We start from the raw sequence: 12,423 nt of genomic DNA on the forward strand, positions 1-12,423 counted from the left end.
TATATAATTATAAATCATGGTAAGATCTATGAAGAAAACAAGCATAATGATATTTTGATAGAGAAATGATCAAATTATTCCTCCTTGGTTATATTTGTGCCCCAGTAGCAAGAGTGAGAGCATTAACTCACAGCCTGAACAATCCTTTTAAAACATGTATCAGATCATATTCTCCCCTTTTAAAAACTCTTATTTCTATTACACTTGGGATAAACTCCAAATTCCTTATCAAGGTCTAATAGACCCCGCATGATCTGATTCCTTAAATCTCTCTAAACTCTTCTCTTTCCATTTTCCACCTTCTTTCTCACTCCGGTGACTCCATCCTTTCTGCTCCTCAAGGATGCTGATTGCTTTCCCACTGCAGGCCCTGGAACACGGGCCTCCCAGGCCCTCCTGCACTCACACCTCTGCCTTCTCTCAGCTTCCTCTCTCCTTTTCAGAGAGACCCTCATTGATTTCCCTTGCTAGGATATCTTGGATTCCTCTATCCTACTGTTCACATCTCATCCATCAGTGAGACCTCCCATTTCAGCTTCTTAAATAAATCCTCTCAAATCCACGTCTCCTTGGCTATCTTTACAACCACCATGTATCAATTCAACCTATCACCATCTCATCTAAAACTGTAATTCCTAGTCTTATCATAAAAGACTGGCAGAAGGTCAGCTGTTCCTTTTCTAGGAACCCTAAACAGGAGAAGTTTCAAGCTGAGATATCTGATTCTAGATGGACCTTCCTAAGCGTGGCTACCAACTTGTACTCAGCAAGGTGCAGACCTTCCCTTGAACTCTCACCTCCCCAGCAGAGAGGGAACAAGGAATACAGAATGTGTGTGCCTAGAAGGGTAATTAAATGAGTCAGGTTTTAGCATACTGGGTTGTGCAATGGAGAGGTTGTTCTAGGACTTTGGTATCAAATATATCCCTGTTCGCAATCTCGCTTTTCCACTTACGAGCTGTGTGAACTTCAACTAGTACTTCAGGTTCTTGGTGTCTTGGTGTCCTCATAAATAAAACGGGAGCAATGTCTGCTCTGAAAGGTTGTTGTGAGGATAGTGTAAGTGTCAAGTAGAGTGCCTGGTCCATTCTGGACACTCAGTGTTAATTCCTTCTACTTTGTTTTTCTTAGATTTTGCCTAGGAGACAGGGATGTAAATTCCCGAAAGCAATCCCACGCATTTTGAACCATGACCGTTGCTGGCTGGAGGACTGCCCCGTGCAGGAACTCCAAATTCAATCCACATTCTCTATAAAGCAAGGATGGGAAAGTTGAGTTTGGAAGTTCTCAAAAACAGAAGAACATTACACATGCTGTTCCTTGTTTGCACTGTTGCATTGTGTTTATTTCTACATTTCCAAGAATCGTACTATTTCAGAGCTGGAAGAGTCCTTAGAGGGCATTTTGTGGTGTAGTAAAAATAACTCTGTGCTTGGGGTCAGGAGATAAGGATTGGAGGCTTGGATTTGCAGCTAATGAGCCATATGTCTCATAGTACCTGCCCTGCTTACCTCATTGAGTTGGTGAGCCTTTGGTAGGATGAGTCAAGCCTCCTCAGGAGCATGCCAGAGAGGCAGTAACTACTAATTGTTTTGACCAGCCATCAGGGTTTTACTTTGTTTGTTTGATGTTTTCATACTTGCTTTTTCTGTTTTGCTTTGTTGAAGTCACAAGGGCAGGGTTTTCAGTGGAAGAGGTGAGGAAGTGGGTCTGGGGAACAAGGGCTTTGAGCAAGGAAGACAGCGTGCTCTGGAGACTGTCTGATACAACCACCTCCATCGGCCTCCTCCAGAGAACTTCAGTGAAACTACATAGCACTGCAGTCATTTTGAAAATTGAGTTTTGTATGTTCAGATGTTACAATATGTGCAGTTGGCCACCAGGATAGTCTCTAGTGAATGCAGGGCTATTCCCAAGAAATTCAATAACATGTGGTAACTCGAATGGCAAACTAAGTGATACTTAAGAAAGCACCTTAGAAGTGCGTGTCGTAATCAGCCGTAAACTGTTATTCTTTGCTTCAACACGATGACTTTGCAGATGAAAAATCTGAAGCTCACAAAGTTCATGTGATTTGGATGTGGGTATTTTAGCGTATTTCATGGAGATTTTTAAGAGGACCAAATGAGATGTAAGGTACTTGGCTTAGGCCTTGGCACATAAGCATTCAATAAGTGTTACTGATTATTCTTATTGTTGTTCTACTGCTGCAGTTGATATTGCTGGTGGTGGAGGAAAACGTGCTGGGAGACTGTTTCCCGACATCTAGTCTATTGTACTTTCTTTCTTTTGCAATTGCCATGCAATTTTTTTTTTAAAACATCTTTATTGGAGTATAATTGCTTTACAATGGTGTGTTAGTTTCTGCTTTATAACAAAGTGAATCAGTTATACATATACATATATCCCCATATCTCTTCCTTCTTGCGTCTTCTTCCCTCCCACCCTCCCAATCCCACCCCTCTAAGTGGTCAAAAAGCACCGAGCTGATCTCCCTGTGCTATGCGGCTGCTTCCCACTAGCTATCTATTTTACATTTGGTAGTGTACATATGTCCATGCCACTCTCTCACTTTGTCCCAGCTTACCCTTTCACCTCCCCATATCCCCAAGTCCATTCTCTAGTAGGTCTGGGTCTTTATTCCCACCTTGCCCCTAGGTTCTTCAGGAGCATTTTTTTTAAAATTTAGATTCCATATATATGTGTTAGCGTATGGTATTTGTTTTTCTCTTTCTGACTTACTTCGCTCTGTATGACAGACTCTAGGTCCATCCACCTCACTACAAATAACTCAATTTCGTTTCTTATTATGGCTGAGTAATATTCCTTTGTATATATGTGCCACATCTTCCTTATCCATTCATCTGTTGATGGACACTTACGTTGCTTCCATGTCCTGGCTATTGTAAATAGAGCTTCAATGAACATTGTGGTACATGACTCTTTGAATTATGGTTTTCTGAGGGTATATGCCCAGTAGTGGGATTGCTGGGTCGTATGGTAGTTCTATTTTTAGTTTTTTAAGGAACCTCCGTACTGTTCTCCATAGTGGCTGTATCAATTAACATTCCCACCAACAGTGCAAGAGGATCCCCTTTTCTCCACACCCTCTCCAGCATTTATTGTTTCTAGATTTTTTGATGATGGCCATTCTGACCAGTGTGAGATGATCTCTCAATTTAGTTTTGATTTGCATTTCTCTAATGATTAATGATGTTGAGCATTCTTTCATGTGTTTGTTGGCAATCTGTATATCTTCTTTGGAGAAATGTCTATTTAGGTCTTGTGCCCATTTTTGTATTGGGTTGTTTGTTTTTTTGATACTGAGCTGCATGAGCTGCTTGTAAATTTTGGAGATTAATCCTTTGTCAGTTGCTTCATTTGCAAATATTTTCTCCCATTCTGAGGGTTGTCTTTTCGTCTTGTTTATGGTTTCCTTTACTGTGCAAAAGCTTTTAAGTTTCATTAGGTCTCATTTGTTCATTTTTGTTTTTATTTCCATTTCTCTAGGAGGTGGGTCAAAAAGGATCATGCTGTGATTTATGTCATAGAGTGTTCTGCCTATGTTTTCCTCTAAGAGTTTAATAGTGTCTGGCCTTATATTTAGGTCTTTAATCCATTTTGAGTTTATTTTTGTGTATGGTGTTAGGGAGTGTTCTAATTTCATTCTTTGACATGTAGCTGTACAGTTTTCTCAGCACCACTAAATGAAGAGGCTGTCTTTTCTCCACTGTATATTCTTGCCTCCATTATCAAGGATAAGGTGACCATATGTGCATGGGTTTATCTCTGGGCATTCCATCCTGTTCCATTGATCTATATTTCTGTTTTTATGCCAGTACCATACTGTCTTGATTACTGTAGCTCTGTAGTATAGTCTGAAGTCAGGGAGCCTGATTCCTCCAGCTCTGTTTTTCTTTCTCAAGACTGCTTTGGCTATTCGGGGTCTTTTGTGTTTCCATACAAATTGTGAAATTTTTTGTTCTAGTTCTGTGAAAAATGCCAGTGGTAGTTTGATAGGGATTGCATTGAATCTGTAGATTGCTTTAAGTAGTACAGTCATTTTCACAATGTTGATTCTTCCAATCCAAGAACATGGTATATCTCTCCATCTATTTGTATCATCTTTAATTTCTTTCATCAGTGTCTTATAATTTTCTGCATACAGGTCTTTTGTCTCCTTAGGTAGGTAGGTTTATGCCTAGATATTTTATTCTTTTTTTTGCAGTGGTAAATGGGAGTGTTTTCTTAATTTCACTTTCAGAGTTTTCATCATTAGTGTATAGGAATGCCAGAGATTTCTGTGCATTAATTTTGTATCCTGCTACTTTACCAGATCCATTGATTAGCTCTAGTAGTTTTCTGGTAGCATCTTTAGGATTCTCTGTGTATAGTATCATGTCATCTGTACATAGTGACAGCTTTACTTCTTCTTTTCCGATTTGGATTCCTTTTATTTCCTTTTCTTCTCTGATTGCTGTGGCTAAAACTTCCAAAACTATGTTGAATAATAGTGGTGAGAGTGGGCAACCTTGTCTTGTTCCTGATCTTAGTGGAAATGGTTTCAAGTTTTCACCATTGAGGACAATGTTGGTTGTGGGCTTGTCATATAATGGCCTTTATTATGTTGAGGTAAGTTCCCTCTATGCCTACTTTCTGGAGGACTTTTATCATAAATGGGTGTTGAATTTTGTCAAAGCTTTCTCTGCATCTATTGAGATGATCATATGGTTTTTCTCCTTCAATTGGTTAATATGGTGTATCACAGGGATTGATTTGCGTATATTGAAGAATCCTTCTATTCCTGGGATAAACCCCACTTGATCATGGTGTATGATCCTTTTAATGTGGTGTTGGATTCCCGTTTGCTAGTATTTTGTTGAGGATTTTTGCATCTATGTTCATCAGTGATATTGGCCTGTAGTGTTTTTGTGACATCTTTGTCTGATTTTGGTATCAGGATGATGGTGGCCTCATAGAATGAGTTTGGGAGTGTTTCTCTCTCTGCTATATTTTGGAAGAGTTTGAGAAGGATAGGTGATAGCTCTTCTCTAAATGTTTGATAGAATTCGCCTGTGAAGCCATCTGGTCCTGGCCTTTTGTTTGTTGGAAGATTTTTAATCACAGTCTCAATTTCAGTGCTTGTGATTGGTCTGTTCATATTTTCTATTTCTTCCTGGTTCAGTCTTGGCAGGTTGTGCATTTCTAAGAATTTGTCCATTTCTTCCAGGTTGTCTATTTTATTGGCATAGAGTTGCTTGTAGTAATCTCTCATGATCCTTTGTATTTCTGCAGTGTCAGTTGTTACTTCTCCTTTTTCATTTCTAATTCTATTGATTTGAGTCTTCTCCCTGTTTTTCTTGATGAGTCTGGCTAATGGTTTATCAATTTTGTTTATCTTCTTAAAGAACCAGCTTTTAGTTGTATTGATCTTTGCTATAGCTTCCTTCATTTCTTTTTCATTTATTCTGATCTGATCTTTATGATTTCTTTCCTTCTGCTAACTTTGGGGTTTTTTTGTTCTTCTTTCTCTAATTGCTTTAGGTGTAAGGTTAGGTTGTTTATTTGAGATGTTTCTTGTTAAGGTAGGATTGTATTGCTGTAAACTTCCCTTTTAGAACTGCTTTTGCTGCATCCCATAGGTTTTGAGTCATCGTGTTGTCATTGTCATTTGTTTCTAGGTATTTTTTGATTGCCTCTTTGATTTCTTCAGTGATCTCTTGGTTATTAAGTATTGTTTAGTCTCCATATGTTTCTATTTTTTACAGATTTTTTCCTGTAGTTTATATCTAGTCTCATAGCATTGTTGTCAGAAAAGATACTTGATATGATTTCAATTTTCTTAAATTTACCAAGGCTTGATTTGTGACCCAAGATATGATCTATCCTGGAGAATGTTCCATGAACACTTGAGAAGGAAGTGTATTCTGTTGTTTTTGGATGGAATGTCCTATAAATATCAATTAAGTCCATCTTGTTTAATGTGTCATTTAAAGCTTATGTTTTTTATTTATTTTCATTTTGGATGATCTGTCCATTGGTGAATGTGGGGTGTTAAAGTCCCCTGCTGTGATTGTGTTACTGTCGACTTCCCCTTTTATGGCTGTTAGTATTTGCCTTATGTATTGAGGTGCTCCTATTTTGGGTGCATAAATATTTACAATTGTTCTGTCTTCTTCTTGGATTGATCCCTTGATCATTATGTAGTGTCCTTCTTTGTCTCTTGTAATAGTCTTTGTTTTTAAGCCTATTTTGTCTGATATGAGAACTGCTACTCTAGCTTTCTTTTGATTTCCATTTGCATGGAATAGCTTTTTCCATCCCCTCACTTTCAGTCTATATGTGTCCCTAGGTGTGAAGTGGGTCTCTTTTAGACAGCACATTTAGGGATCTTGTTTTTGTACCCATTCAGCCAGTCTACGTCTTTTGGTTGGAGCATTTAATCCATTTACATTTAAGGTAATTATCGATATGTATGTTCCTATTACCAGTTTCTTAATTGTTTGGGGTTTGTTATTGAAGGTCATTTCCTTCTCTTGTGTTTCTTGCCTAGAGAAGTTCCTTTAGCATTTGTTGTAAAGCTGGTTTGGTGGTGCTGAATTCTCTTAGCTTTTGCTTGTCTGTAAAGTTTTTATTTTCTCTGTCAAATCTGAATGAGATCCTTGCTGGGTAGAGTAATCTTGGTTGTAGGTTTTTCCCTTTCATCACTTTAAATATGTCCTGCCACTCCCTTCTGGCTTGCAGATTTTCTGCTGAAAGATCAGCTGTTAACCTTATGGGGATTCCCTTGTGTGTTATTTGTTGTTTTTCCCTTGCTGCTTTTCATACGTTTTCATTGTATTTAATTTTTGACAGTTTGATTAATATGTGTCTTGGCATGTTTCTCCTTGGATTTATCCTGAATGGGACTCTCTGTGCTTCTTGGACTTGATTAACTATCTCCTTTCGCATATTAGGGAAGTTTTCAACTATAATCTCTTCAAATATTTTCTCACTCCCTTTCTTTTACTCTTCTTCTTTTGGGACGCCTATAATTCGAATGTTGGTGCATTTAATGTTGTCCCAGAAGTCTTTGAGACTGTCCTCAATTCTTTTCTTTTTTTTTTTTCTTTATTCTGCTCTGCAGTAGTTATTTCCACTATTTTATCTTCCAGGTCACTTATCCGTTCTTCTGCTCCATTATTCTGCTATTGATCCCTTCTAGGGAATTTTTATTTCATTTATTGTGTTGTTCATCACTGTTTGTTTGCTCTTTAGTTCTTCTAGGTCCTTGTTAAATGCTTCTTGTTATTTTTTCCATTCTATTTCCAAGATTTTGGATCATCTTTACTATCATTATTCTGAATTCTTTTTTCAGGGAGACTGCCTATTTCCTCTTCATTTGTTAGGTCTGGTGGGTTTTTACCTTGCTCCTTCATCTGCTGTGTGTTTCTCTGTCTTCTAATTTTGCTTAATTTACTGTATTTGGGGTCTCCTTTTCACAGGCTGCTTGTTCGTAGTTCCCGTTGTTTTTGGTGTCTGTCCCCAGTGGCTAAGGTTGGTTTAGTGGGTTGTGTAGGTTTCCTGGTGGAGGCGACTAGTGCCTGTGTTCTGGTGGATGAGGCTGGATCTTGTCTTTCTGATGGGGAGGTCCACGTCTGGTGGTGTGTTTTGAGGTGTCTGTGGACTTATTATGATTTTAGCCAGCCTCTCTGCTAATGGGTGGGGTTGTGTTCCTGTCTTGCTAGTTGTTTGGCATAGGGTGTCCAGCACTGGAGCTTGCTGGTCGTTGTGTGAAGCTGGGTGCTGGTGTTGCGATGGAGATCTCTGGGAGATTTTTGCCCTTTGGTATACGTGGAGGTTGGAGGTCTCTTGTGGACCAGTGTCCTGAACTTGGCTCTCCCACCTCAGAGGCACAGCCCTCTTGCCTGGCTGGAGCACCAAGAGCCTGTCATGCACACGGCTCAGAATAAAAGGGAGGAAAAAAAGAAAGAAAGAAATAAGAAGATAAAATAAAATAAAAAATAATTATTAAAAATTTTTTTAAGTAATAAATAAACAAAAGAAGAGAGCAACCAAACCAAAAAACAAATCCACCGTGATAACAAGTGCTTAAAACTATAGTAAACAAACAAAAAACGGACAGACAGATCCCCAGGATAAATGGTAAAAGCAAAGCTATACAGACAAATCACACACAGAAGCATACACATACACACTCACAAAAAGAGAAAAAGGGAAAAAATATATATATATCGTTGCTCCCAAACTCCACCTCCTCAATTTGGGATGATTCCACAGATGCAGGCTACTTCACGTTGATTGTGGAGCTTTAATCCGCTGCTCCTGTGGCTGCTCGGAGAGATTTCCCTTTCTCTTCTTTGTTCTCACAGCTCCCAGGTGCTCAGCTTTGGATTTGGCCCCGCCTCTGCGTGTAGGTCGCTGGAGGGCGAGGTTAAAGGAGCCGCTGCTTCGGGGGCTCTGGCTCACTCAGGCCGGGGCGAGGGAGCGGTACGGATGCGGGGCGAGCCTGCGGCGGCAGAGGCCGGCATGACGTTGCGCCAGCCTGAGACGCGCCGTGCGTTCTCCCGGGTAAGTTGTCCCTGGGTCCCGGGACCCTGGCAGTGGCAGGCTGCACAGGCTCCCGGGAGGGGAGGTGGGGATAGTGACCTGTGCTCGCACACAGGCTTCTTGGTGGCGGCAGCAGCGGCCTTAGCGTCTCATGCCCGTCTCTGGGGTCCGCGCTTTTAGCCGCGGCTCGCGCCCGTCTCTGGAGCTCCTTTAAGCAGTGCTCTTAATCCCCTCTCCTCGTGCACCAGGAAACAAAGAGGGAAGAAAAAGTCTTTTGTCTCTTCGGCAGCTCCAGATTTTTTCCCGGACTCCCTCCCGGCTAGCTGTGGTGCACTAACCTCTTCAGGCTGTGTTCACGCTGCCAACCCCAGTCCACTTCCTGGGATCCAACCGAAGCCCGATCCTCAGCTCCCAGACCCACCCGCCTCTCGGGCTGGTGAGTGCCGGTCGGCACCGATCCTCTGTGCGGGAATCTCTCCGCTTTGCTCTCCGCATCCTTGTTGCTGCGCTCTCCTCCGCGGCTCCAAAGCTTCCCCCCAACGCCACCCGTTGTCTCCCCCGGCGAAGGGCCTTCCTAGTGTGTCGAAACCTTTCCTGCTTCACAGCTCCCTCCCACTGGTGCAGGTCCTGTCCCTATTCTTTTGTCTCTGTTGTTTCTTTTTTCTTTTGCCCTACCCAGGTACGTGGGGAGCTTCTTGCCTTTTGGGAGGTCTGAGGTCTCTGCCAGGGTTCAGTAGGTGTTCTGTAGGAGTTGTTCCATATGTAGATATATTTCTGATGTATCTGTGGGGAGGAAGGTGATCTCCGCGTCTTACTGTTCCGCCGTCTTGAAGCTCTGCCATGCAATTTTTATTTGCAAAGTTGTTGAACTTATTGTATCACAAATCCTAAAAATGTAAATATGATGGAATAGATTGGGATAAAACATGTCTGAAGCAAGCTTATACAATTTTTAAAAAGCAAAACAAAAAATTAACACTCTTGATCTAACTAAAGTTATTATCACCATCAAAAGTGAGAATGGTCAACTGAAATTGACAAACGATAAATACCCATCCAGCTCTATTACTCTTAGTGCCCCAACTACTCGAAGTCCTAAGTGAGACATTTAATTAGGATTTGGTGAGGTGCATTTCATTCATGCTTGTTCATTCTTCATTCAGAAAACCTTTACTGAGTGCCTTTTATGTGAAGGCACAGTTCTAGCTAACATTAATTGAGCACTTCTTTTGTTTAGAACTATCTTGTAAGGAAATGTGGAAGGAAAACCTGGAAGAGTCTACAACACATCCATGCAAAACATCCTACTAACAAGGGGAAGATGAGAAATAGTGGAAGGAGGCAGAGTCAAGGACTGTTCAGAAATCTCTAGATTTAATCCCCAAAGTCTTCCTGGAGGAGGGGGAAATCTATACAGTGATGCCCTGCAGGTGGTAATGGGCAGGATTTCCAAGGTAAGGGTATTGCAGGCCTTGGTGGCCTAGCAGCTATGTGGCTGCTAGTTTTCCTTCTTTCCTGCACTGCAGGAATTTTTTTCTTAGAAATGTGGCTTCAGAAACATTGTTCAATTTTGCACATCTCCTTACCTTTCCCTTAATCTCTTATGCTTTTATGAAGAAACTTAAAAGAGCCTGCTGAAGAGAAGTTCTCTGCCTTCAGCATTGTCAAATTCTAACACTCATTATACATCAACCACTCAAGACTTTCCCTCCCTCCCTCCCTCCCTTCCTTCCTTTCTTCCTTCTTTCCTCTTCCAAACTCTCTTCTGCATCTCAGGGTAGAAGCAGCTAAATTAGACCTTTTAGAATTCTGCTTCCAGCAGGGTTCTGGGTTAGATTCTGCCAAGAAGAAGCACTGCACGAGATTTGGAAGATAGGAGAAGGGAAAAGCCATTTATCTCTGGTGGCAGCTGCAGGCATACCTTTCAGCAGTAAGCAGACATGAGATTTACAGCAGCTTCCAGGGGAGCTCCTGCAAATCACCTGCTTTGGTACTGCCGTCAGCGGAGATGATCAGCAGGAACTTCCCTGTATTTCCCATCTACCCAAACTTCCTGAAGTCCAGCTGTGGTTTTTCTTTCACCTTGGTACCCTAGCTCTTTAAGTGGTTGTGTAAATCCCTACTTGTTAGTATTATATTGTAACTTGAAAAAATTTTTTGAAGTCATCATGCTAGGCTAAGTTTTGTGATAAATCTCAGTGGCTTAACACAATAAATTTATTTTTTGATTATGTGTTAGTCTAATGGAGGTGGTGGTCGTAGGAAAGGTAGTCGGGGGTGGGGACTCTGTTTCAAAGAGCCATCTGGGGACTCAAGCTGATGGAGGCTCTCATATATATCTTCAGCCTGGCTTCAGGAAGCCTTGGGCATTGGCATCCAGCTGAACGACAAGGAAAGAAGGTTGAGAAAGGTGATTTCATGCATCAAGTCTACACTGGCACACACTACTTCCTCCCATATTCTACTGACCAATCACAAGCACCAGTGCAACTGCAAGAGGGGATGGAAAATTTGGAGTAGCTGTGTGCCGTGGCTCCTTTCACTTGGCCCAAGCCTTAGGTCTTGGTGTTTCTAGGAGTTCTGAAACCAGATCTCTCTCTCTTTTTTTTCTCACTCTGCCCTTTTACTCTCACTTTGCCCTTTCTGCCTTTTTACTCTTACCTGTACTCATTACTTCAACTTCTACTTCTGCTCTTGGTTTCTCCTCTACCTGGAATGTCCTCTCCCTTTTTGTCCTTCTGGTGAATGTCCTCCAAGGCACCAATGGTATCTCCTTTCTGAAATTGTCTGTGAGTATCCATTGGTACTTCCTCAGGACTTTTTTGCACATAGCTATAAAACACAAACTTGTAGCTGTAAAACTCAAATCTGATCTCAGTACAGACAGTTATTTGTTAGACACAGTTATTTGCTAACTGCTTTCTTTTCCAGTCAGTGTAAGTTCTTTGTGGGTAAGGAAAACAAGTCATGTATTCTGAATCCCCTGCCCTGACTTCTCAAAATGTAGTAGGTGCTCATTAAATATTGTTTAAATGAATTGATAGATTTGGCTGTCTATTGACAAATTGGAGTAACTGAACAATAGTCCTAGTCATTCTCCCAAATATAATACAAATATTATTAATATAAATTAAAATAAAACCTCTGTGGTTTGGTAATATGTTCACAGCCAGTGTTTAAACATACATGCAGAATGAATTTGATTAAAAATAATTAATACTTTAAATAAAGAATTTGTATACACATGCTAAAATAACTCCCCCATGAATTTTTTTCTACAACTTGCAAGATCCTTTGTGCAGTTGGTGTTCATTGCAGTAGGTCATTGACAAGGTACACATTCAATACAGATCTTCCTGGCTCATAGATTTCCTGCCATATTCATCTGCTCTACGTGGATTCCATCCCCTTACATTCTGTTCTTTTCTCTCCTCCTCCAATCTTCCCTCCTGCCTTCTCCCCTCCCCTAATTGATCACCATCTCTACTGAGCTTGAAAAGTTGTGACAGCTAGAAGAGACAAAGAAACACGATAAATCCATGGAGGGACAGACATTTTCCCACCATAAATTTCTATTCTCGAGCACTCCTCTCTACCCCAAGATGTGATTTTTAGCAGATTTTTTTTTTACAAGCACTGGGTTTATTTAGGCAACACATCACCAAGAAATATAATTGTGACATAAACAATGTCTATAATTTGTCTCAGAGCCATTATCTTTTCTTTGAATTAGTACTAGATCAATACCGTAGTAGGTTGTCAGGAGGATTGTATTGATGTCTCTGTAAACAAGTAAACTAACATTTCATCTAGTTTTACTAGGTATTCTGCTTGGCAATGGGAGAGGGGGTGAACAAAGAGATAAAAGTAAGT

Source organism: Pseudorca crassidens, chromosome 11 (genome assembly GCF_039906515.1).
Source record: "Pseudorca crassidens isolate mPseCra1 chromosome 11, mPseCra1.hap1, whole genome shotgun sequence".
Lineage (NCBI taxonomy): Eukaryota > Metazoa > Chordata > Mammalia > Artiodactyla > Delphinidae > Pseudorca > Pseudorca crassidens.